Source organism: Malania oleifera, chromosome 10 (assembly GCF_029873635.1).
Source record: "Malania oleifera isolate guangnan ecotype guangnan chromosome 10, ASM2987363v1, whole genome shotgun sequence".
Lineage (NCBI taxonomy): Eukaryota > Viridiplantae > Streptophyta > Magnoliopsida > Santalales > Ximeniaceae > Malania > Malania oleifera.
In genome coordinates, this window is record NC_080426.1 from 6,121,274 (window position 1) to 6,148,165 (window position 26,892).

The window sequence follows — 26,892 nt, forward strand, 5'->3', positions numbered from 1 at the left end:
AGCAAGATTAAGGCCTTTGGTGATCTTCCTCTTTAGCATAAGCATAGGCATAATTTAGAATAACTAGAGTGAGTTACGTAGTATTTAGGTTTCTTTTCTTTTTAAATTATGTTTCATTAATTAGGAATTTTCTATTACTTCCCAATTTCATTTTAATTCCCTTATGTAGGGATTTTTTATAATTTTCTAAATTATGCTTTAGCAAATTATTATTTTTTGTGTATAAATTGGGGGATTTTTCCTTTGTGTTTGTTGGGGGGTGGGGGGGTGGGGGTGGGGATGCGGAGAGGGAGGGTGGGAGGTTTGACTGTTGAGAACTGAACCCTAATTGAGTTTTGGCTTCATTTTTACTTTCTTTTAACCACCTCTTTGTTTCCTTTTGTTTTTTCTTATTTTCCTGCATCTCTCTTGTGCCATTGTGCCAATTGGTCTTGCATCATTTTAGATTTCAAATGATGAGAAACCATAGTAGTCATTCCTTAATTTTATTTTGTAAACCTCCATGCTGCTCTGTTTCAAATTACAAATAACTTTTTGGACATATGTAAATACATGTTTATCATTTTGAGCAACTATTTTCCTGTACCTGAAGTGGTATGATGACAGCCCAAAGGAGATAACAGTCCTTTATGCAAAGAAGATGCTTGTTTTTTAATCTACTGTAGGAAATTAATGACAATATTATACACAGCTTTACTTTGAGGGCATCTGAACATATGGACATGAACATGAAAAATAAGCTGAAGACAAATATTTTGCAAATCACTGGCAAAATGATCAATAGTCCAGGTTCTCTTCCGTTCAATGTTTTTATTTATTTTATTTATATTCACTAACACTTGAAATTTAAGATATTACAGATTTAAAAGTTTACCAAAATATTATGTTTACCCTATTTGAAGTATGCTGGCATTGAATTATGGCGGATAATTTTTTATTTTCCTACTTTTTTTGGGTTATTGTTCCCCCTGAATGGAAATTCTAATCAACTAAGCTATATGTTCACATGGTGGGTTGAACCTTGTTTGGGAAATTACCTGTGTTATGTTCTTTATATATATTGAAATTGGATTTAGTTAACTTGTTTTATTATGTTCTCTCTATTAATTCCAGTACGATATAATTTTTCTTTCAGGTTTCATTGCATTCAAGAAGCAGAAAGGCTTTCAAGTATCAAATCCACTGTTAGACATCTTCTGTACATAAATAAATTGGGGGGGGGGGTGTTGATAAGGTAATATCGTGTCAATTAAATTTGGTTAAATTCAACTTATAAATCGTTTTCTTATTTGTTTCAGTCATACTATATTTGTTCTGCAACAGATCTAGTAAGAATTGACAATGTTAAGAATCAGAAGGAAAACAGGCATCTTTGGAGGTAAACATTTCACCATAGAAAGATGAGAGTGGGGGACAAAGCTCTTGTGAAGATCAAGAGGAAAGATAATTGGGAGAAAAACCATAATATTTTAGGAGAAAATATAGAAACAAGTACTTTTATCGTGTGCTTGATCTCTAGGCAATTTTAAGGGAAGAAAAATCTGACTCTTAGACTATTTTCTTTGATTCTTTGTCTCCCTTGATTCTTTCTCCCTTCCTATTGGGCATGCTAGGTAAAATTTAACAATGTTTGATGGTCGAGAAAAGCTCTTTCTATTTATCTTTCTTATTTTCTTTGATGCATTGTCCCTTTCTATTTGGCATAGCAATAACAACAAATAATCGGTAAGGGTTCATATCATAGAGATTTGACAAGTTTTATGCTGGCTGTCAGCTACATAACGCAATTCCCCTCCTTTACAACTTCTATTGGGGCACGCTGAGTAAAATTTAACATTGTCTGATGGTTGGAAAAAGCTTTCTCTATTTATCCTTTTTGTTTCCTTTGATTTATTGTGCCTTTTGATTCATTCTCCGTTTCTATTGGGCATGCTGGGTAAAATTTAATGTCTTGACGGTTGGAAAAGCTATCTGTATTTATCCTTCTTAGAAGTTGTTTAGTGTTGGAGATATGAATTGCCCCTGTTTCTATTAAAATAGTCCTTGCATTTACCCAAAAATACCCTATTAATTGACCAGACAAAAAGAAACATTATTAATTTGGATTAAATGTTGAATATTCGCCTTTAGAAGACTTATGACCACTTCAAAATGGTGCCTCAAGCCTATTCTCCCTTTTAATTTGCAGCCTGGGACAAATCTGCAACTCTTGTGAACCCAAATTTCTTTAGTTTCTCCATTGATCATAGGATGATGGACCCTAACCCTGACTAACATTTCAAGCATTACACAAAGGAAACTTGAATCATATTGAACTTTCTTTTTTAAAAAAGAAATTTGTGAAAATTTTAATTTGTAATCTGGTTATTTTGATATAAATAAAATTTCAAGGAAATCCAAACTAATATCTCACTTTTTCTGTAACATTCTGCCATAACCCCACAGAAGGTTCATTAGACGAAAAACTGATGAGCAGAGTCGTGTAACAGTTCAGAGGCAACAAATTCCCTACATTTTTAGCACTAAACCTGATTGCTTATTCTGGACGGGGGCAAAGTAAAGATTCCTTTCCTTTCTTCATGTAACATAGGGCTGGACACGGTTCCTAAGACATTCATCCTAGGCTTTTAGTAACTAGGAGGCTCTCCTTCTCTCTCTTCCCAAACCATCTCCAGAAAATGCCAGCTGATTTCCCCAGTTTGCCAATCTTTAGTGTTGTATTCATCCTTGCAGAAGGCATTTAAATCTTTGAAGGCATGTTCCTCTGATGTCAGGTTGAGTCTTTCATTTGGCCACCTGAATGTCAACGTGAATTTGACTCCAACTGCTCACACCTTTGAGGTGGATGTGTGTAGGCGGAAAAAAAAAAGTAATTGAAGGTTGGAATTGAAGATAATAGGCTTCTTGTGATCTGTGGCGAACAAGAGGTGAAGTGAAACTTGGCTTATCCCAGAGGTCATTAGCCGTAAGTTCATTATGAGATTCATTCTGCCAAGAAAAGCTAGCTAACGTCGATCATCTGACAGCAATCCAGGAAAACAGTGTTCTTGCTGTAATTGGAGTATTGTATCAAATAGTGGCAAACTAAGGGGACTCCTAGCAAGTGTGTGCTTATCCAGATGGTCTACAAATATCTTCTGCTAGTTTTAATGTATTCTGGTATTTACCTGGTTTATGCAAGATGCAAAACGTATTTCTAACCGATCATGGTAACCGCACAAAGTGATTCAGACAAATATCTTAGCCTTTGATGAAAATCCTATGTTTGCCACAAGAAAAAAAGGCCAGTTAAAATTTTTTGTTGAACTTCTGCTGTTTATATGAAATCCAAGCGTATTCATGGCTTGCATTGCCATTTAGATGCATTTTTCCTTTTATTTTTCCGTTCTAATTTTATATCTCTACCTAATTTGGAGTATTTTGAGCAGTAAATTTTCATTATTTTAATCTTGTATTTGGATTGAAGTTAATTTGGTCTGGTCAGGTCAGGTCAGGTAAGGTCGGTTGGGTTTTCAATTCAATTTGTGGAGGACTCATATTTATCATATTGGTCGATAATCCAGGTCCATGTTAACTTTGTCAATTCAAGGATCTAATATTCTGAGCATATGATCTTCTGGCGTATAGTGCACATATGTTTGGAGCTTCTCAACTCATGAGACGAGAGCTACTGCTTTCTTCTTATAGTGGTATCATTACCAAGGGCCCTTCTTTTTTCAAAAAATTTTTTTTTTTATAATTTTTTAAGGGAGAGGTAATTTCCAACAAGACAAGTGTTCCTGCTCAATTTCACCTTTGCCTTCCCTTCACGTGTAATTACACAATTCTTGTGAGTTGCATCGTGGTCACGTTTGACTTTAGCAAATCCTTGTTTAGAAATTACTAAAGGGGGGAAAAAAAAACAAAGGCAAAAACTACCTCATAGGTCCCCAAAAAAATCAGGAATAATTAGTGTATGCTTTTTTTCCCCATTGTTGATCAACCATGTTGTGTAGTGAAACAAATTTATCAGAGAATATCCATGTAAACAAGGTGAAATTAAGCTAGCTAGAGGTTTTCTGTTGGTTCTCTATTTATTTTATATTTTTTGGGCTGGTCCAACCTTTTTCCTTTTCTACTTTATTATTATTATTATTATTATTATTATGCAAGGTGCTATTGACACTTAAAAAAATACCACTGGCAGTCCATATCTATTTTTTCATGTATTAAATGACAAATTTACTCTTTTATTTCATGTTGCAAGTGGAGAAGGCAAAAAAAAAAAAAAGAAGAGAAAAGAAATGACAAATTTGTCATTTTATTGTGAAAATAAAGGGTAAAATTGTAATTAACACAAGAAAAAAAATGAATGAAGAGTGCTTTTGGAGGGCCAATAGCATTCACCATCATTGTCATCATTATTAAGTGAAAAATGAATGACATTCACTAAAATGTGTAGAAACTAGATTAGTACGTTTGGATGGATCAAAACAACTGGATAGTTGTTTTATTAGTATGCATGTAGATAGCCAATTTTGACCAAACAAACTTTGACCTAAATGTAGACATCAAAATCAAAGGAAATTAAGAAAATAAAATTACACTGAGCGGCTCACTAGCCTCTTAGGCTGGTCGAACGATCCTCCCTCCTTTTTCTCGTGGTGGCGCCATTTTGCAAGCGGTTGATTGGCCCATCAAGGTGGTTGATAGCCGAAATTTGAATTTATGACTTGTTATGCAATTGGTCGAAAATTTGGACCAACCATGTGTCTCATTAATGCCACATGTCAAGCTTTGACATTGACAGTTAATGGTTGGCAGTGATTGGTAGTTATTTTAGAAATTTGAAAATAGTTCTCTCCCGTCCGTTGAAGGTCTATGAATGGATCTCCTACGGGAGATTTAGGGCACATCTGAGTGGGGGCAAAGTGAGGGTTTCAAGACCAATTCATGGGTTTCATAAGGGTTTTCTACTGAAGAGGAGAGAGAAGAGATTTCATAGTCCTTTTTTTTTGCAAAGGAGCTTTGGGAGTATGATTTGAAGTGAGGGGCCTTTTACTTGATTTACAAAGGATTTTTCTTCAAAAAGGTCACTGTCATACCCTTCACTACATTCATTTCTTTGCATATGATTGATTTTGGTATTTTGAAGAATATATGTGTTTTTTTGAATGTTATGATTTGCATTTCATGATTTTTTTACTTTCTTATTGTTGTTTATGGTGTGGCTTTTATACTTCGTGGGGGCTTATAAACAAAGGGAGGAAAAACATATGTTGGTGCAGCAGCAATGACTTGTCAACGAGTGTCCTGTGCTTGTCGACGAGTAGATACCGAGAGCTAGAAAATCTCAGAGCAGAAGACTCATCAACGAGATGATAGACTAGTCGACGAGTGGGCTTCTTGGACTCGTCAACGAATCGCCCGTTCTCTTCGATGAGTGCGCCTAGGCTGTGAGAGGTTATTTGAATTTTGAATTTGAACGTTGTGACAGTTGGGGATTCGGAGGGAAACCTCCAAGGGCTTGTTATATATGCTCTTCTGGGCATATTTTGACATGTAAGAGAGTAAGAGAGGGGTAAAAGAAGGAGAGAAGATCATTGAGTGTGTATCTTTGATTTTCATAGTGAAATCTCTTACTGATTGCTCCCGTGGATGTAGGCTTTGTCGAACCACGTAATTCTTGGTGTTATTGCTCTTATCTTTACTCTCTTTATATTGCTATGATTGTGGAATAATTCTGTATTTCACCATTTTAGATTGTTGCATGTGGTATTGTTTGACCTTTTACAATGTTTATTCCGCTGTGCATTGTTGTAAGAGGCGTTATTTTCACAACAATTGGTATCAGAGCGTGTTGTATGACCTCTGAATTGAAGGATCTCTTAGTGCAACAAGGTTTGGTGAAAGGTTTATACAGAATTTCAACTAGATAGCATGGATGCAATGACTTGGAATGAATTGGGAGCAATCATTCGTCTTTATTTGGCTAAGGATGTGTTGTATCATGTTACGGATGAGAATTCTCCGACATTAGTTTGGTGAAAACGGGAATGCCGATATATGTCTAAGGGTTTGTCAAAATCTGCAAGTGTAGTGGAGGAAGACTCAAAATGTAGTGATAGAGATATGCTACGTGTTTTATCGGGTTCGGAGTGCCTCACGGGTGATTCTTGGATCTTAGATACTGGATGCTTTTATTCTAGAAAATGGTTTGACATCTACAAGTTAGTTTATACTGGTTGTATTTTGATGGAAAATGATATTTCATGCAAAATGTTTGTTATTGGAAATGTCAAAATCAAAATGTATAATGGTGTTGTAAGAACCATATGTGATGTAAAGTATGAATCAAGTCTAAGGAAGAATGGTATTTCATTGGGAACTTTTGACCTTAATGGATATTGTTACGAGTCTAAATGTGGAGAGATGAAAGTGTGTGAGGGTAACTTGATAATGATGAAAGGAGATAAAGTAGCGGGAAATATCTATGCACTGTAGGGTGTTACGGTTGTAGGTGGAGTTACAACTGTTGAATCTGAGTCAGGTATCCTGTGGCATATGCGGTTAAAGCATTTGGGCGACTACATGTTTTTTAGAAGTTTGGGAACAAATGATGATAGCATCAGGGGATAGACATGTGTATTTTGTGTGTTTATCACGAAGGGTCTTGGTGTACTTCATACAATGGTTGAGGTGGAGAACTACATCGAAAGAGAGATTCTCAAGTCAAACATTGGGGCTGAGTACGCTGGTTTTGTTCAAGAAGTTTTGTGAGCAGGGCAAGTTATATGTAGAGCTTGCAGGGTACTTTTTGGTGAAGTTAGTGAGTATGACGTGTTTCTCATGTGACCGATCGTCAAAAGTATCGCTAGATGGGAAAGTTGCAAGTGAATTGTGGGCAAGTTTTGCGGTAGACTACTCGGTTGCGAGTGGATGTCTACTGGTGCACTATTCTAGTGATGGAGGATTTTGGCTTCGTGTTATGTCTAGATGGTACACTTTTCTGGGGTATAAGAAAGGTGGGTGCAAGCTGGGTGATCTTATGGCAAACAAAGTGATGATTGAGGACATGACTTTTGTTAAAGTCATGGGGTAGCGTACTCAGGTAAAGGAAGAGAAACAAATGTCAGAAAACTGTAGTAGCAGCAATCATGTTATTCAGGTGGAGTTAGGGACTCAGGGCAGAAATGTGGGGAGTTCTATCTTGGGTCAACAATATCATGGTATGAATGGGCATGTGATGCAGGTGGAGCAACAGACTCAGGGCAGAGATGACATAGTTCATATTGTAGGGAGTTTCAGCTCAGGAGAACAGTAGAATCATGGTGGGCCCATGTGTACTATCAGACCACTACTCAGGTGTGTGAGTTGGTGAGGCTTCTAGTTTGGAAGAGGGTGATAGGATGTCGTGGAGTGATGTATTTGTTGTTTGTGAATAACATGTTATTGGATGGAAATACTTTGATTGAGGCTAATTAATTGGATACTCTATTGAAAGGTTTTGACATGAATGTGTTGGGTACGACCAAGATAGTTCTTGGTTTGCTGATTTGCATGAATAAAACTGCAGGGAGATTGGTGTTATCTCAGGGTGGTTTTGTGAATAGGGCTACAGAGAGATTGGTGTTATCTTAGGGTGGCTTTATGGATGGAGCCGCAGGGAGACTTCGTTTGCTGTCTTAAGGTGTTCTGTGGAGAATCAATATGGAATGTCTACCGTTCGGTACCCAAGGATGGGCTGTGATGTCCGAGATATGTCAAAGGTCCCCTATGATTGTGCAATGGGGTGTTTCAGCAGGCAACAGAGTGGACCGTTAGTTGTTAGTTTTGTTGAAGACTATGTAAGGGGCTTTGGTGATATAAGACTTGCAGCAACTTTTGTGTTTACTGTTGTGAGAAGGTCTTATTGGAAGCCTAGGGTGAAGTCTTCAGGTGTTGAATCTACAATTGTATCGGGATTGATGGTAGAAGTTGAAGCTGCCATCGGCAAGTTTAGGCGGTGTTGCTTGGACTCGGTACATGTCTCCAAGTGCTAGAAGGGAGATGGTCCCAACCGAGCGTTCTAAGTTCAAGATGGAGCAGTTAGATATGTTTTTCGGGTTCCTTTAAGGGGCGTATAATCGCCAAGGTGGAGATTGTTGTTTATGGTGTGGCTCTTATACTTCGCGGGGGCTTATAAACAAGGGGAGGAAAAACATATGTTGGTGCAGTAGCAATGACTCGTCGACGAGTGCCCTGTGCTTGTCGACGACAAGTAGATACTGAGAGCCAAAAAATCTCAGAGCAGAAGACTCGTCGACGAGTGCGACTGGGCTGCGAGAGGTTATTTGAATTTTGAATTTGAACGTTGCGATAGTTGGGGATTAGGAGGGAAACCTCCGAGGGCTTGTTATATATGCTCTTCTGGCATATTTTGACATGTAAGAGAGTAAGAGAGGGGTAAGAGAAGGAGAGAAGATCATTGAGTGTGTATCTTTGATTTTCATAGCGAAATCTCTTACCGATTGCTCCCGTGGATGTAGGCTTTGCCGAACCACGTAATTCCTGGTGTTGTTGCTCTTATCTTTACTTTCTTTATATTGCTATGGTTGTGGAATAATTTTGTATTTCATCATTTTAGATTGTTGCATGTGGTATTGTTTGATCCTTTACAATGTTTATTCTGCTGTGCATTGTTGTAAGAAGCGTTATTTTCACAACACCTATGTTGAAAATAACGTTAGATGTTGTAAAAAATGTTTCTATCGCGATTGCTTAGGAAAAAAACATGATTGGATGTAAAAAATGCATGTTAATGTGGAAGTTTTCTTTCAAGCGGTCGATTGACCTCTCTTTGCTTTGAATATGTAGCTGTTGGATAGGCGGTGCCGTCGACCGCCATCACTTGAGAGTGCTTATTTTGCACTTCCTCTTGATTTTTTGTTTTTTGAGATTTCAAGCATGTTAGTATTTCTATACATGGTAGAGCACCTTTTATTGACATTGATTGATTGTGTCTTTAGAGTTCTCATGGTTTCTTGACAAAAAATCATTCTTTTATAAAATAAATGGATTTGCATGAGTTTTTTTTTTTTTTTTTTCCAATAAAATCAATAATTTTTGCAAAGTTTTCAAATTATTTAGGATCATACGTCCATGAAACGACGTTTGAGTGTTTTTCAATCTTTTCAATGACGATCAAGTCAAATTTGTGGTTCTCATTCCAAAAATTCACATTTTTTCAAATAATTTTTTGTGGTTTTCTCCTTAAATAAATCAAAATATTTTTTTTTTTGAAAAATTTACCTTTTTAATGAACCACTTGTAATGCCGCTGTTGAATGGATTAAAAAGCCTATGTTCTAGAAGATAAAACACGGGATTTCAAATTTGGTTTTATGGTTTTTCTCCCCATGAAACCAAAAGGGTTGTGCACACACACACACACACACACAAGGTAAGCACGATAACCATTCATGGGAATGGGTGCTTTAGGGTGCTAACTCATTGAATTCCCAAGAAAAAGAATTTAGAGTGTTAGCTTCTTTATGCACAATTGTCCTTTCGAACCTAATCTCTTTTTAAAAAGTTTTTCTTTATTTTGCCTTTCAAAAAATTTAAATAAAGTGACAACTCTATTTTCAAAAATAAATGGATGAGTTAGATATACCAATGGTTTGGTGGTCTATATTTGCTTGATTTCAAAATGGTCACCAAATGTTGGCAACTCAAATGAATCTTAAAACCTTATGTCGATAGCTTCGGCGACTATTAGGGAAATTAGAGAGTTGAGCTGCCTCTTGTCTGAATGTGTTTGTGTGTTTTTGTGATTATATTATGTGTTCTTGCTCTTGTATTGTGTATGTATATATATTATGATATGTCATGATGTATATGTTTTTGTCATGTTCATGCATTTGCATTCATTAGTGCACTAATTTACACACCTTCACTACACCGTGCGAGTCCTATACCCAAACCCCCTATCTTGTAGGATATAGGTGAAGGAAGAAATTGTGAGGTTCTTTGTAGGGCTTTGTCTCCCATATAGACTTTCTGAAAATTCCTTTTCTCGGTTTATTCTCTTTGAAGACAATTCGAGAGCTTTTAGAGTTGTGTTATGTAGAGTTATACCATGCAGTAGATAACTTTCTTCCTATATCATAGGACGGAGATTTTAACCTAGTGTTTGGTGTTAAACAATAATGCTAGGACACATGAAGCCATAGATATTATCTGTAGGGGCATATCATTCATTGTGTGTTTTGTTTTCACCCATGTAGAATTTGATTGCATAAAAGGTATAACATGCCAACTGGATTAATTAAAAAGGTTCTTGAACCAAACTTATATCAAGATCATTTGATATATTGCACTAGTTATGGTATTGAATTCTATCCTCTTTGTTACTTATGATTGCCTCGTGAAATGTTTGCATTCTCTTTATAAACCTTAATCCATACATCTTCATTGAGTAATTAATCAACATTTCACTAGGAAGGAAAATTTATCCAACTATTTGTGATCCAATCATTACTAGAGCTTGCTTACAAAACATGGAGTACTGAAATTCAATAAAAATGAGGAGAAAAGATTGAGATTTTGACAAAGTATGTAGCAAATCTAGTCTAACCCTTTCAAGGAAAGTCACTTGTAGTGGATGGAGCTGCACTACCAGTTGTTTAAGAACCTATTTTCATCAACATATATGGACAAGGGGCAACTACTGGACCTGCCAAATTAGAAATGACTAAGTCGGTTAAGATCATAGAAACAAAAGACAAAGATCGCATGACTTACAAAGAAGAATAGTTTAGATCAACCCAAGACTTACAAGATGGAGGTGTAGGATATTTTGAATATTTATTTTTTCTTCATGATGTAGACATTCCAAAGAAATTCAAAATACATGATTTTGATAAATATAGTGGAGCGAGACGTCCTAAGATACATCTTCAGATGTATGCTCACAAGATGACTCTGTATGCTAAGAATCAGAAGCTGTTGATTCACATATTCCATGAGAATTTGACTAGTCCAACTTTGAGATGGTATGCTTCACTCAACAAAAACCAAGGTTAAGAATGGTGGAACTTGACCAATTTGTTCTTGAAACAATTCAAGTTCAATGTTGATATTTACATAAGTCAAATGAGTCTTTAGACTATGGAAAACAAAAAAAAAAAAAAGACTATGGAAAAGAAGAACACAGAAGCCTTCAGGGAATATGCTCAAAGATGGAGAATGGTTGTTGTTCAAGTAAATTCATCATTATTAGATACAGAAATGGTCAGCACTTTCATGGGAACGTTAAAAGGTGTATACTATGACAAATTTATTCCACAAAGTCCAACCAACTTTGCAACAGTTTTAGCCATCGAAGAAAGAACTGAAAGTCAGCTAAAATTCAAGAAACTAACTACACCACTCTGAAATCAGCTGAACAAGTTGCCAGAAAGAAAATCTTTGTCAAGAAAAAGAAAGCTGAAGGAGAAGTGAATGCAGTTTCTAAGAATAAGGCTCAAAATCCAAATCCGACTCAATTTATTTGCACCTATACCACTTAATCTGTCATCAACTCAATCAAATCAAGCCAATCCTAACGCAAGATCAAGATAGGAATTTACCACTCTTCCAATTCCCTTGTTGACTTATACCATCAATTATTAGCTTGAAAGAGGATTGTGCCAGTACCTATGAAACCAAGGTAGAATATGAAATTCTATGATTTGAATCAGAATTCTAAATATCATATGAATGCGCTAGCCATGCTATGAACAAATGCTTAGCCTCGGAGAATTAAATTGAAGACCTCATCAATGCCAATATTATGAAACTCCAACCGGTTAAGAATATTTTGTGCCTGAATGTGAAAACAAACCCATTGCCAAATTTTGGTAGCATATTCATTAATGCTTTTAAAGTATGTGAAATTCATCGTCAATCGGTCTACACCTTCTATGTCTTCCATCACACCAACAGTCATCCAATACAAATCATCATCTATATCCATCATTGAATCCTTGATTTTTAAACCACCAACTCCGTTTCCATATTTCTCAAACAAAGCTTTGTCTTGGAAGTATGAAATAGAAGTAGTGAAAGCAAGTGAGTTGGCATAAATAGTTGATTTATCCAGTATTGGTGGTATGACAAGAAGTGGTCACTAGAAGTGGTCACTACTACACTCCAGAATTCTTGGAAAGAAGAAAGAGTAAAGATTAAATGAATGAAGAGAAAGAAAATGAATCAAGCACGGTGAAGAATAAAGAAGAAGATGAAGAAATCAAGAAGTTTCTACAATAGCTCAGCATCAATGACTACAACATTGAGCAACTGAACAAATTTCTAGCTTGGATTTCAATACTTAATTTGCTCGCAGCCTCAAAAGGTTACAAGAATGCCTTGTTGAAAGTATTGAAAGAAACTCACATATCTTATTAAGTATTAGTTGAACGGTTTAAGAACATAGTCAATGCTATATTAACAGTGAATAATGTTGCTTACACGGGTGATGAAATTCTACTAAATGGAAGAGGTCATGTAAATTCTTTACAAAATTGTAAAGCATGGACAAAAGATTAAACCACAAGTCTTGATTGATAGTGGTTCAGCACTTGCTGTATGTTCATATTCAACATTGGTGAAAATGAGAAAAGACAAATTTTCAATAAGAGAGTGATACAACAGTTAAGGCTTTTGATGGAGCCACGCAAAGAGTGTTGTGGGAGAGATCAATCTTGACATTGAGATTGGTCCTTGTATCTTCACAATTGAATTCCAAGTCTTAGAAATTGAGCCTTCTCTTAATTTGTTATTGGGTAGGCCATGGATCCATACAACAAGGATAGTGCCATCTTTATTGCATTAGAAATTAAAATTAATTTATGGTGACCACTTGATCACTGTGAAGGGAGAAGGGAGCATTGGGGCAATTCAGTCAAATGTCATACATTACATTGAAGGTGAACCAAAGGACTGTCCTCTCACAGCAGCAGAGACAATACCTTTAGCCTTTGGCGATGAAAACTTGAGAGTTGCAGCAGGTAGCATGGTTCAAATTTCACCATATTTTTCCCAAGTCATTGCATGTTATGTGGCATGAATTGGAGATTGTACCAAAAGAAGATGTCAAGTTTGAGGAGTTCAAAAAAGTGTTGAGAGCAAGCGAACAATTGGTACAGGGGGCATTAGCTGGATGTCCTTATGCAAGAGTGATTTGCTAATCACAAATTCTTCTTTGGTTTGATATATTGCCAAAGGATGGGTCATTGTTGTAAATATGCTTACTTTTTCAATTTCCTTTGTATTTATATCACTTACCATTTCCTTGTACCATTCCTTAAACATGCTTAACTTTCCAATTTCTTTTGTATTTATATCACTTACCATTTCCTTGTACCATTCCTTGCTTGGACGCCTTTGGTTGGCCACCCAAATGTTGTGATTACACTATTTAAGTTGGATGTGCATGGGCTGAAGGAGGAGTTGAAGGTTGAGATTGAAGATAAGAGGATTTTTGGGGTCAGTGGCAAACAAGAGAAGAGTGAAACCTGGCACACCCCGCAAGGCAGCAGTGGCAAGTTTATCAAGAGGTTTGTTCTGCCAAGAAATGCTAAGGTCAATTGGGTGAGGGTGGTCCTGATAAACAGTGTTCTTATCGTGATTGTGCCAATGGAAGGAATGAGACACAGTAGCAATCTAGAAATTCCTTATGTTAGTTTCAATGTACATAGGTATTGCCAGATTTATAGAAAATGCCAACATATTTCCAACCAATTGTGATAGTCATGTTAGCCAATTCTGGCATAACTTTGGGCCTCCTATAATTGAAGCTCTGTGTGATGAAATTCTCCTTGATGATTGCACATTCTCTCTCTTTCTGTGTTGGCAAATTTGGTTTTTATGGCATTTGTATTTGTTTGATTGAGTGTTCATGCAGTGTTTATATTAAATCATGGTAGTTTCTTGCCTTTTCTATATTTATTATATATTGCCCAATTTGAAGCATCTAGAATAGTGATTTTTCACTATGATTCTTTAGCACCTAAAACTCTTTCAATTGGACACCACACATTTTATTTTCTAGTAGTGCTGTCCACTGCTTGAAAACAACTGCTGCAGAGAAAATGCTGTGCAATTTTTTCCCTACTTTTCCCAAGGATTAAGTATCTTTTATATTCCGTCCAAAAGCACTTGCTTGATGGAGCTGGGATTTACAATTTTACAATTTACAATTCCTGTCCAAAAGCATTCCGTCCCCGCCCCAAGGAATAAGTATACTTCTTCCTACTTCATTCTTAATCTTTCCCAAGTTCATATTTTCTCCTATATGTCCAAGATGCTTTTAATTTTAATGCTGTTTTTATCAATACTATAATTGTTCTGCAACAGATCTAGAAAGCATTTTTGGAGGAAAACATTTCACCGTAGAAAGAGGAGAGTCGGGGAAGATTAAGAGGGAAGGTTGTATAGGAGAAAATATGAAGTTCTTTTGTCATGCGTTTGATCTTTTTTGAGAAGAGAAAATCTGACTCTTGGCGTTCGTCCTGTCTGATGGGCGCACAGGAAAAACAAACACTATTTCTGATGGTCAAAAAGAGGTCTCTTTTCTATCCATGTATCTTCTCCCTCACACAGGGTCTTTTCCTTAGAAATTGTTCCCTGTTGGAGATATGACCATGTCAAATTGGTCTCAGGCCTACTCTTCCACCTAATTCATAGGATACTACAAATGTGTGACACTTGTGATCCCAAATTTCTTGCTTAGTTTCTCCCCTGATCACAGGAAGATGTACCCTTACCCTGACTAAATTTTCAAGCATTATACAATAGGAAAAAACTTGAATCCTATTAAACTTCCTTTAAAAAAAAAAAAAAAAATTATGTCGGAAGTTTGAGACTCTAATTTTATTAATTTTGACACAAATAAAACTTCAAAGAAATCCAAACAAATAGCCCACTGTTTTCTGTAACACTGCCATGAAATGAATAGTTACCCAATCTCCCTACAGAGGGGACATATTTCTGGCTTATATTCTACTGAAAAGGATATATTTTCCTTACATTTGTAACGATAAATTCGATTGATATCTGGAAATTTGGGACAAGTAAAGATTCCTCCACTTTCATGTAATATTGGGTGCACAGTTCTTATGACACTCATCCTGAACTTCTAGGTAACACTAGGAAGAGCTGTCTGTGTCTCTCTCTCACTGAACCAACCCGAGAAAATGTCTGCTGTTTTCACAAGTTTCCAATCTATTGTCCAGTTTCATCTTTGCAGAAGGCATGGTCCTCCGATAGCAAGTTCACCCCCTTTGGCCGCTTGACCGTTGACACGAAGTTGACTCCAGCACCACACATCTTCAAGGTGGATGTGTGGGACTTGAAGAAAGAGGAATTTTTTTTCTTTATTTATTTTTTTTGGTAAAAGAGGGCAGCACCTTCATTCTTTATTAGAAAATCCCTCACTTATGGTGGAGGAAAATTTGGTTCTAGCAAAACAAACTACAAACAGATAGAAACGAAACATAACGAAAAGGAAAACAAGACAAAACAACACATTAGACTCTTAAATTAGGAAGACCAATTTTGTCAAGTCATATTGTGTTTCTAACTAGACGAGGTAAAGAATCAAACTCTAAATATCTTATCGTGGTGCCTTTCTCTCCTTGATGTGCCAAGAAGTCCGCAATCTTATTTCCTTCTCTGAATTGGTGAGCAATGGTAAAATTAATCATGGAAAGAGCCTCAAGCAACTCTTCCCAAAAATGCCACAAATACCATACCATGCATTTCGAGAACGAACCCAATCGACCACTACATTAGAGTCACATTCAATCTCCACATTCATATAACCCATCTCTTTGCATATCCGCACTCCCTCCGTCAGGGTCCTAAGTTCGGCTTTATTATTAGTGCGATAGCCAAAGAAGGATGAATAAGCACCCAGGAAATCCCCGTTGCAACTTCGAATCACACCACCTCCTCCACATGTCCCTGGATTCCCACAACAACTACAATCTACGTTCAACTTTACGGACCCAACCCGAGAATTCCCCCACCTAAGTAGAAAGGGATCCACTTGATCTCATATTCTCCGAAATCCTTTTAAGTCAAACCTTAATTGCCAACCAAACTCCTTCAGCCGATTCCTTAGCACCTTCCATTCAGGCTCTACAACAACGCACTCAAAGTCTCCAAGTTATTAAACTTGGTAAGTTACCAATGATTACACCCCTCTAAGTCTATTTCTTAGCATAAGTAAACCATTTTTGAACACAACAAATCCAAGAAACTGCAGTCGTACAAGGAACCCCCAAGGCTGTAGCCGGCAAGTTCCCAAACCTTGACAGCAATCTCGCTTGAACAAAGCACATGATTCAAGGTTTCTGTTTGCCCCAGCTCGTAACAGTTACACTAAGAAGCAAGAGCAATTCCCAAGGATTGAACTTTCTCATCCAACGACAAGCTGTCAAAACGAGCTTTCCAAACACATATGCCGACCTTCTTTGGCAAGAGATTGTGCTACAACCAATCCATATCCCTTACATGAGGCCCTTTGACTAATTAAATCCCAAGCACTTGACGACGTGAAGCTTCCTTTATCATTGAGTTTTAAAATTAGAATATCCTCACATTGTCTCCCTCAAGCAATATTTTGAATGACTTATTCAGTTTTGTCATTACCAACCAACTCCACTAAGTGTTGCCTAGCCTAGGCACCGTCCACCCACATATCTTTAATATTCAACAAAGGGTTTTGAATATTGTTAAATTGCAAACAAAGCGGGGCCACTAGCCAACCAATTATCAAACCAAAACGAACCCTTGCCATTCTTTACCTTCAGCTGCACGTTCTCCGCCACTTAAGGTAAAACTCGCATAACTGATTTCCAAAACCTAGAACTTGAGTCTTTTGGAACCACCATAGAGATATGTCCTTGTTTCACATATTTAACACGAAATTTTTTTTTCCAAAGATTATCTAAAGTCATGAGTCTCCATGCAAATTTCATATGTAGAGATTTTTAAACTTCACCAAAATCACGAACACCTAAACCAGCCTCACTAGGGGGCTTGCACAACTTAGACCATGAGCACCACTTCACTTTCGACTTTCCATTTAACTCACCCCAGAAGAACGTTGAAAGGGTATAATTCATCTTCTTGTGTACTGCCTTCGGAAGGTCTAATACTGCCAACAAATGAGTTGCCAGACAAGTGAGAACATGCTTTAAAAGAATTAGACGACTACTTTGCGAGAGCATCTTTAGCTTCCACCCCGCCACCTTACTTTTTATTTTTTGTACTTGAGGCTCCAAGGATCTAATCGTTAAACGACCATAAACAAGCGGGACACCTAAGTAAGTGATCGGGAAAACACCCTCCACAAATCTTGTTAATCTTATTAGATTTTGCTTCCGCCACATTGGAATTTTCTTCGAAATGAAAATAGCTAATTTTTCTTTGCTAATCATTTGGCTAGACCACTGCTCATAGATATCCAAAACTTTAATAAAACGTTGCATGGATCGTTTCTTTCCATTAAGAAAAATCAAAATGTCATCTGCATAGAGTAAATGCAAAATCGAAGGAGCCCCCACAGGGTGTGAAAAACAGCCAATACGCCCCCCCCCTCATAATTTTTCTACAGCAATCGAGATAAAACCTCCTCCATGACAATAAATAGATGAGGCGATAACGGGTCACCCTGCCTTAAACCTCTGTTAGGTTTGAAGAAACCTTTGTAAGAACCATTCATCATAATGGAAAACCAAGGAGTCTGAATACATTTAGCGACCAACTTACGAAAATTTGAAAAGAAACCAAATCCCTTTAACACCCGAAGCAAAAAATCCCAGTCAAACCGGTCATATGCCTTTGGCATATTAATTTTCACCATAATATAATTTTCACCATAATATTTTCACCAACTTATTTTTGTTTAAGGAGTGCACCATCTCTTGAGCAAGAGTAATATTTTCAAATATACTTCGGCCTGAAATGAACTCCTCTTGCGCCGGCAATATTATTTGGGTAAGTAAACCAGTCATGCGCTGAACAATAATCTCACAAAAAATCTTGTAAGCAACATAACAAAGGCTAATGGGGCGGAACTTATCAAAACTTTTTGGATCCTGCACTTTCGGAATAAGCACCATATACGAAGAAGAATAAAACCTTGGTAGATTGGTGCCATTAAAGAAATCCTTGGCAGCCTCTAATAAGTCTTCTTTAATCACATCCCAACATGAAATATAAAAAACTGAGCCGAAACCATCAGGACTTGGGCTACTGTTTTTAGGAATGGAAAAAAGAGCAGTTTTTATCTGTTCCTTTGAAGGATCTTGTCAAAGAAACTCATTTTCCTCTTCAATAATAACCTTCTCTAGAATGGTTGATAAGTCCGCCACTTCATGAGTTCTTGTTTTTGTTAAAAAATTCTGAAAGTAAGAATTTACCACTAGATGAATGTTCTCTGGTGAGTTTAACACACTCCCATCCGCAAGATTCATTTTAGAAATCACAAAATTCTTCTTTCTTTGCTTTACCATCGCATGAAAAATTTTTGAATTTCAGTCCCCTTCTTTAAGCCAAGATTTTTTTGCTTGTTGTGCCAATTTAGTCTCCTCTTTTTGTTCCCATATTTCTAGATCTAGCTTGGTGAGAAGAAATTCCATTTCATTTCTCAGGTCGGAATCGCATAGCATTTGATTTTCTAGGGCCTCCAAACGTTCCTCAATGTCCTTAATATTTTGATCTACATGCCCAAAAACCTACATATTCCATGCTCTAAGAGTTATCTTTGTTTTTTTCTAGTTTGGCCACAAGCTTCAAAAGACCCTGGGCATAAGCCGGCTTAACCCACGCCTTCTTCACAGTCAATAAAAGAATTATGAGAACACCACATATTTTGAAATCGAAAAGGTGACGTACCATTCCTTATCTCCACTTTGTCAAAATTGATAACCATAGGACTATGATATGACGAATTCCTCATTAGACACTCCAGTTGAGCATTAGGGGAAGTATTTGAGAAACTCATATTCATAACTACTCTATCAAGCCTTGTCCAGCTATGAGAGTGACCTTCATGTCCATACACCATGAGAACCTCCTCCTACTAAAAGACATTTCCATGAGCCCACTATTATCCAAGTAAGAATTGAACTCATCCATGGCTCCAATTGGTCGTGGATTACCTCTAATCCTCTCCCCATCCTCTCTAATTACGTTAAAATCCCTCACCACAATCCAAGGGTGATACTCAGGTTGTAAATCCTCCAAAGCTTTCCACAACTCCTTGCGTTAGAGTACACTTCGCATAAATGAAAGAAATAAAAAATTTCTTGCTATCTAAAAGTATCCAGCCGGAAATCATTTGATTATTCATACAAACTGTCTCAAAATTTAAGTCTTTTCTCCAAAATACCCACAACTTACCTCCCACATTGCCCTTATTGCAGCAGTTAAGAAGCAGTAGCTGGTTAGCTGGGGCATCCTAATATCCTCCAAGAACGGCTTAGCAATAGCTACAATAGCAACTCGGTGACATCTAACTAAATCTTTCAACCTCCTTTTTGATCTTCTCACACCTTTTACATTCCACACTAGCATTGTGTCAATCATAGATTAAATTTGAGGGGCGAGTAAGAACTCGTCGAGAATGACGCAAACCTTGTCCTATCTGGTCCTTCAAAGTTGCTAAAGAAACCTATAAATTCGAATCATAATCATAATGTTTTTTCTTACTTAGTGGTTGTATAGGTCTATCAGTATCATGGTCTAATGCATATATAGGCGAAGATGTTCCATCGAACTTTGGGGGTTGAACGCACTCTAATTTTAAAACTTCAGATACAACCTCCACATTCCCCATTGCACCACCTTGCCCTACTAGGTTCTCATCCACTCCCATCATTTCCTCCTCCACATGTGCACAAATCAAAGCTTGGTTCTCCTTTAATTCCACCTAATTCTCCTCATTCACCAAAGTAGTTGCCTCCCCTTGTGTCTCATTGGTCCTTTTATCTTGAGCATTAGGAACAAAATTCTCGTGCCTTGATCCCATTTCCTCAGTAATGCCATCCTTTTTCTGTGTAGCATTCTCTACGTTAACAAAATTGTCCTCCTTCACTTCGCCTTCCTCCCGCACTTCAATTATCATCGGCAACTTTTCCACACTCCGGCCTGTTCTGGTTCCTTCATATGAGACTCCACAGCCTTCGACTTTGCATTGTCGGGTGCAAACTACCTCTGTATGTCCTTGACGACAACATTTGGAACAATAGAAACTATGCTTCTCATACCGTACCTCTAGCCTAATCACCTTATTATTAGAAACAACAATGAGGAATCTCTATACCGGTTCCTCTTGAAGGTCAATCTCTACACATATCCTTGCCCTGGATGTTCGAGTCCTGTTCAATGTAGCATTATCAACTTCTAAAAATTGACCAAATCTGGATGCTAGAATTTAAAGACAATTTGAGCTATACATATGGATCGGTAAACCAGGTAGGAATATCCATTGGAGTGCCAAAGGAGATTCCTTTTCCAGATCAAAGTCTTTCGTCCAGTGAAACAACCAAAACAAACACCCATCTATTACTCTTCCTTCACGGGCCCATGCATGTACAAAGTCCCTCTCATTTCTCAATTGTACAAGGACATGATGATTGTCCATGAAACTAATAGTTGGAATTTCCAATAACCCCCAGGTTTTAACCATCGTAATTTTCATGACATCTATTGAGGGCCTAGAATGTGTAAATTTCAGGACCAAAGCCAACTAGAATTCCTCAGCCGCTTTTGCCATCTCCATCTCTGTAAAAATGAAGTCTTTTTCTCCATTAATATCCTCAGGATAACACATTGGCATTTTAAACGTAGGCACCACCGTATTCATTACCATTTGGGAATACGTCTTTTTGCTAGTATCGCCAGGTTCAAAGGTACCCGCCGGTGAGGGAGTCACCAATGGAATGGGCGCCATGAGCTACCTAGGGAAGTAGCAACACAAAACACCACTCTCCGACTATGAGAACCAGCTGTGAGGGCAGCGGTGAGGCTAGACTAGGCTGACGGCGGAGAGGATTAAGGCGTCTCTTTCTGACAATGACGACGAATGGTGACGGTGGTTGATGACAAAGTTGATACCAAGCGAGGGAGGGGCGATCTCTCGAAGCTGATACCAAGCGACAGACGACGACGGAAAACGATAGTTGACAAAGAAGCTGATACGGGAGGTGAGGCAGCTAGGATTGACGAGGAAGCACGGCGTCTCTCAAAGCTGATACCAAGCGAACGGCGACCGAAAACGACGGTTAATGACGAAGTTGATACAGGATGACGTCTCTCGAAGCTGATAACAAGCGATGGATGGTGACGGAAAACGACGGTTGACAACGAAGTTGATTCGGAAGGGGCGGCGGCTAGGATTGACGACAGCTAGGGTTGACAGAAGAAAAAGGATTTGAAGGGTGACATTGAAGATGGACAGGTTCTTATGATTAGTGGCTAGAGAAGAGTGAAACTTGGCATGCCCCAGAGGCTGCCAGCGATAAGTTCATTAAAAGCTAAGATCGATCATGTGGTGGTAGTTATGGAAAATGATGTTCTTTTTGCTTGGGTTGTGCTTATGAAGAGAACAAGCAGAGCAGTGCTCTTGACTCATCTGAGGTAGAGGAAAAGATACAGCGGCAAAACGAAGTTTCTCCTAGCAAGCGTGGTGTTCACCCAAATAATCTACAAATTCATTGTTCTAATTTTAATATCTATAGGTTTTTACCTGCTTTATAGAAGATGCTTTAAGGCAAAAGTTGAGGATCAACATTTTGTGTTTGCTGCAAGGAAAATAGAAAAACCCCAATTAAAATCTCTAGTTGAATTCTATAAAATCAGTGACTTTTGTGGGCTTGGCTCTCTACTGGGGCGCTGAGGATCATCGTTCTTTGCAACCTCGGTTGTCAACACGTGTTGACTTTGAAATCGGAGGGATATATTTAAGCATATCCTCTGTATTAAAACGATTATATGCTTTGGCATTGATGGTATTCCAATTTCCTTCTAGTCATTCCTTGTAGCGCTGCATATTTATTTTGCAATTTCTGCATGCGATTTCATAGTGGAGCGCCAAGGCTGGCAAGATAAAGCACCTAATTCCAACACCTTGCAAATGTCTCTCCAAGAGGGCACCCCTTGCCTCGTCACTGTCATTGCTGTAGAGGACAGATGTTCCTAGAGGCAGCATCGTATTCTGCCACAGGTGTGTGCTACAATAGTGACCATGGCAATGGGAGAAGTTCAATGGTGTCTTGAGGACATCAGTCCACATGCCGCGATCACGGCATGACTACGTCCAATACTCGGAAGTGAACTCCCAGGAAGAGAGGGAGATGGTTCGAGGGGGATGTAGAAAATAGGGTATTCTCAACCTTTGTTATGCTCTCCGTGTTTGCAAGAGTGGTGAATACTGAGCAATGACATCGAAGCACTATTTGGTGAGGACCTCTTGCTGGAGCTCACGAAGCTTGAGCTGTTGACTACATCTGGGATGTCGCATATATGCGCACAAACTTTTTTTTTTTTTGGGTAGAAGAGGGTGACACCTTCTTTCTTTATTAGAAAACCCCTCACTTATGGCGGAGAAATACCGTGGTTCTAATTTTGAGACTTGGGGATAACAAAATTAAACCCCAAGAATCTAAAATTGACTTAACCAACTTAATCAAAATCAATAAACCAATGACTAACAACTAAACAAATAATAAGAACTAAACAATTATAAGTGAAAAACAAACGAAACTCTGGAAGATCTCGAGAAATAAATCATCCACTGCAACCTTCACAAAACACCAGCACAAAGCATCACGAGCGCAAGAAAGGAAATCCCAACAAATCCAATCGAATCATTCCTCTAACTTCTTGTGAAAGATTATCTTGGAAACTATATGATCAAGATATACTAGATTCATCTTGCTTGACAAAGAAATCCATACTTTAATTTGCCTCTCTGTACACATGTCCCACTTTGTAATGTATGCCTCTCAAAGCTAACACAAGCTCTTCCCACAACTCCCATAAGTTTCAAGCCGAACACTTCCCAGAATTAATCCACTAAACCAACAAAGCAGAGTCACAGGCAATCTTCACTTGATCAAATTCGAGATCTTTGCACAGATTAATTTCTATAATAATTGCTTTCAATTTAACCATGTTATTGGTTCCATAACCCAGTAATGAGGAAAAAGCTGCTTTAAATAACCCTCTTTCATCTCTTATCACGCCTCCACCACCACAATTACCTGGGCTACCTCTATAGTTCCATCCACATTTAACTTAATCCAACCTATCCTAGGTTTACACCATTTGATTACACGAGGAATACGAACCCTCACATTTTTTACTTGAATATCCAAAGCACGAAGGATTGCAATATCCTTGCAAGAAGCAGGTGCATATTTATATAACTTGTTCGAAATGGATATCATCCAATATTTAATATCAAGCCACATAGTTTTCATCGAATCATGAATTGATTCCATCCTTGCTCTACATCGACGAGTCCAAAGTCTCCAAATGATGAGACTAGGTATGAGACCTACCAAAATGCCTAACTGTGAGGCCCGTTTTGCACAACTAAACCAGAAATTAACTTTCGCTTTCCATGTATTCATTACCATATAACTAACACCCAACGTTGTGTCCAAACCTCCTGAGCAAAAGATCCCGTGCAAAACACATGGTCTAGAGATTCAACTTTGGCATTTGAACAACAATCACATCGAGAAGCCATTTGAACACCAACTTCTTGAATATGAGTATCAATTGGATGACAAGCGAACCAAGACTTCCACGTACAAATTGACACCTATTTTGGTAACATAAGATGCTAGATCCACTTTGAAACTAAGAATTTCTCTTTACGTTCCCTTATAATTTCCCAAACACTTGCCATGGTAAATTTTCCATCCGTTGAAGGTTTCTAAATTATTGTATCTAGACCTTCCTTGCAAGAAATAGCAAAGTTCATTACTTCCTCAGCCTGTTCTTCACCCAACAGATCAACTAATAAATCAACATTCCACCTTTCTCTATCCCAACAATCTCATGTTCGTAGCTTATGGTTTCTAATTTCTTGAACCTTAGCACAAAGGGGATCGGAGGCTAACCAATGATAAAATTAGAAAGAGGCCGACCCTTCTTTAATTTGAACCCGAACATGCTCTAATACTTTAGGTATTACACGTGCAATTGATCTCCAAAATCTAGGTCCTTTATCTGGTTTCATTTCTCTCAAGTGGTGTCTATTATTCAAATACTTGACTTTAAATAATTGAGTCCATAGATTATCCATAGTTAATCTCGACACAAACTTCATATGCAATGATTTTTTTTACTTCCTCAAAATCCCTACTACCCAAACCACCCTCACAAATAGGCTTACATATATTAGGCTAGGAACACCATTTCCATTTCCTTTTATCATTTACTCCATTCCAAAAAAAATTCGATAACAGAGAATTTATCTTTGTGAAGACAATATTAGGAATGTCAATTACCACCAATTGATGAACCGCCATTGATGATAATACATGCTTAATTAAAGTTAAGCAGTCCCCTTAAGATAAAAAGTTTAATTTTTCAACTCGCTATCTTTTTCCTTAATTTAGCAACTAGAGGCTCTAAAATACGGGCCGTAAGATGAACCGATACCAATGGAATACCCAAGTATGTAGCAGGGAACCCTCTTTCTACAAAGCCAGTCATCCTTAACAAGGATCGCTTCAAGCATAAGCTGTAGTAACCCGACCCAAAAAAAAAAAAAAAAAAAAAGATATTTTGGAGAAGATATTTTGAAAAGAGATATTTTTAGATATTTATATATAAATATCTTGGAGGAGATATTTATTTAGATTACTTAAGGGCTAAGTAAGGACTTATTCTATAAATTCTCTTATCCTCTCTCATTCTCTCTCTCTCTCTCTCTCTCTCTCTCTCTCTCTCTCTCATTTTCTCTCTCTCAAGGATTTATTCTATAAATTCTCTTATCCTCTCTCTCTCTCTCACTCATTTTCTCTCTCTCTCTCTCTCTCTCTCTCTCTCTCTCTCTCTCTCTCTAAGATCCTTCGCCGTTCATCATCAGTTTCCAAAAACGGAGGGTACTGCGTGGATCAGAAGAGGAAACTCTACACTTTTAGTGGATCGGATCGTCGTTTCGGAGAGTTTCAGGTTTTCCCAAGAATCGAGGTAGGAATCTGATCCTAATTTTGATTGGATATTTGGATAGCAGTAGAAAACATAGTAAGGTTATGTTCTGTGGTTTTAGGTTTTCAGGATCTCGAGTTGTCGTTTTGGACCGTTTTCGTACGAAGTTTCATTTCGAATATAAGGTAAGGGGAATTTCATTACAACAGTTATTTTGGAAAACTAAACCGCTAAAAAGTTAGTTTACGTTATTATGTATGATTTAACTGCTTATTTGTGAAATTCTACCGAGCAGAAATGCCGGTTTGACGATTTTACGATTTTTGGTAAAAACGAGGATTTTGACGTATGATCTCCAAATTTTACAAACATCTTTATTTGTATTTATACTATAGTAGGAGAGGCTCGATTCCTTTATTTATTTAGTTAAACTATGTATATTAAATTTCTATCATTTAGCGGGTTTTTGTATTAAACTTGTGTGATATATGTTGAAATGGAAATGAATGTATTTTCTATACTACTGATATAGAATATGGGAATGAAATTCCAATTTGTTATACTGATAATGTGATAAACAGAGGCTGGTGATACACCGAGCCGCATCAGTAAACAAAGAGGGGTAAACTGAGTGGAAAGACGCCGGTTTGAACCCGCTGGAATTATTTCTATACTATTGATATAGATTATGGGAGATAAAATCATATTTGTATAAATTGAATTTATGATACACAGAACCACAGCTTGAGAGTCCCGGGAGGGTTGAAAAATACTTTCTTTGCAGGGTGAAATGAAACCACTGTTATATGATACGGCACGATATCGTAGCTAGATGTACACGTGCAACCACACGTACTAAACGATGTGGGTACCAAGATGGTCGGCTAGCAGGGTGAAACCATTGGCTGATATTGGGCCAATGGAGGCAGTCGGATCGTATGTAGGTACTCGGCAGTGTCTGCACAAACAGGGCATTGGACGAGTACCAGTGCACAACCCGAGCCACGGGGTAAAACTGGTTATAGGGATATTTTGCTGTTGGTCATCTGATAAATCATTAAATGGTCGAAAGACAGATGTGGGAATTTTGTAATATGAATAATGATATACCTGATACATTACTGTATTGAAAATATTTGATTTATATTCTAGATGTTGAATGAAAATATGCATGTATGCAGTCACACACTGTTGTAACCCCTTCTTCCTTACTGAGAGGTGTCTCACCCTATCTTACAACCTTTATTTTCAGGTCCATCCGTGCGTCGGTCCCAGTAGATAAAAGGACTAGGGAGGTTATTTTGGTTAGCTTATGTAAGCATCTAAATTTTTGTACTAAACTTGATGAAAGTCCTTTTTGGAGGGTTGTAATATGACGATTACTCTAAGTCCGAATGTATGTAAATTATGGATGTATTAGTGAACTCTGGTATAAGGCTAGTAGTAATCCCAATGGATGTTTATGTTTTTTCCGCGACATTTACATCATAATTATGTATGTTTTACACCTGTATGTCCCTGTTTAGGGCGGGTTGTTTCCATATCTTGAACAGGTATAGGTATTTGATGTATGTGAGTGACACCTAAGTCCGTGTAAAGGGCCGGGTTGTTACATAAGCAATTTTCTTTGACAAAAAAAAATACTTGACTTGTCTTTATTTATCTTTTGACTAGACCAATCCTCATATTTCTTAAGAGTCTTGATAAGCATTTG

At 37.6% G+C, this 26,892-nt stretch overlaps 1 long non-coding RNA gene across 1 annotated transcript; it reads left to right on the forward strand.

Moving 5' to 3' along the window:
- Positions 1–1,141: 1,141 nt before the first annotated feature.
- Positions 1,142–26,657, forward strand: LOC131167036 (uncharacterized). Its single transcript, XR_009139963.1, has 2 exons — positions 1,142–1,378; positions 26,431–26,657. It is a non-coding gene; the product is annotated as an uncharacterized LOC131167036 (long non-coding RNA).
- The last annotated feature ends 235 nt before the right edge of the window (positions 26,658–26,892 follow it).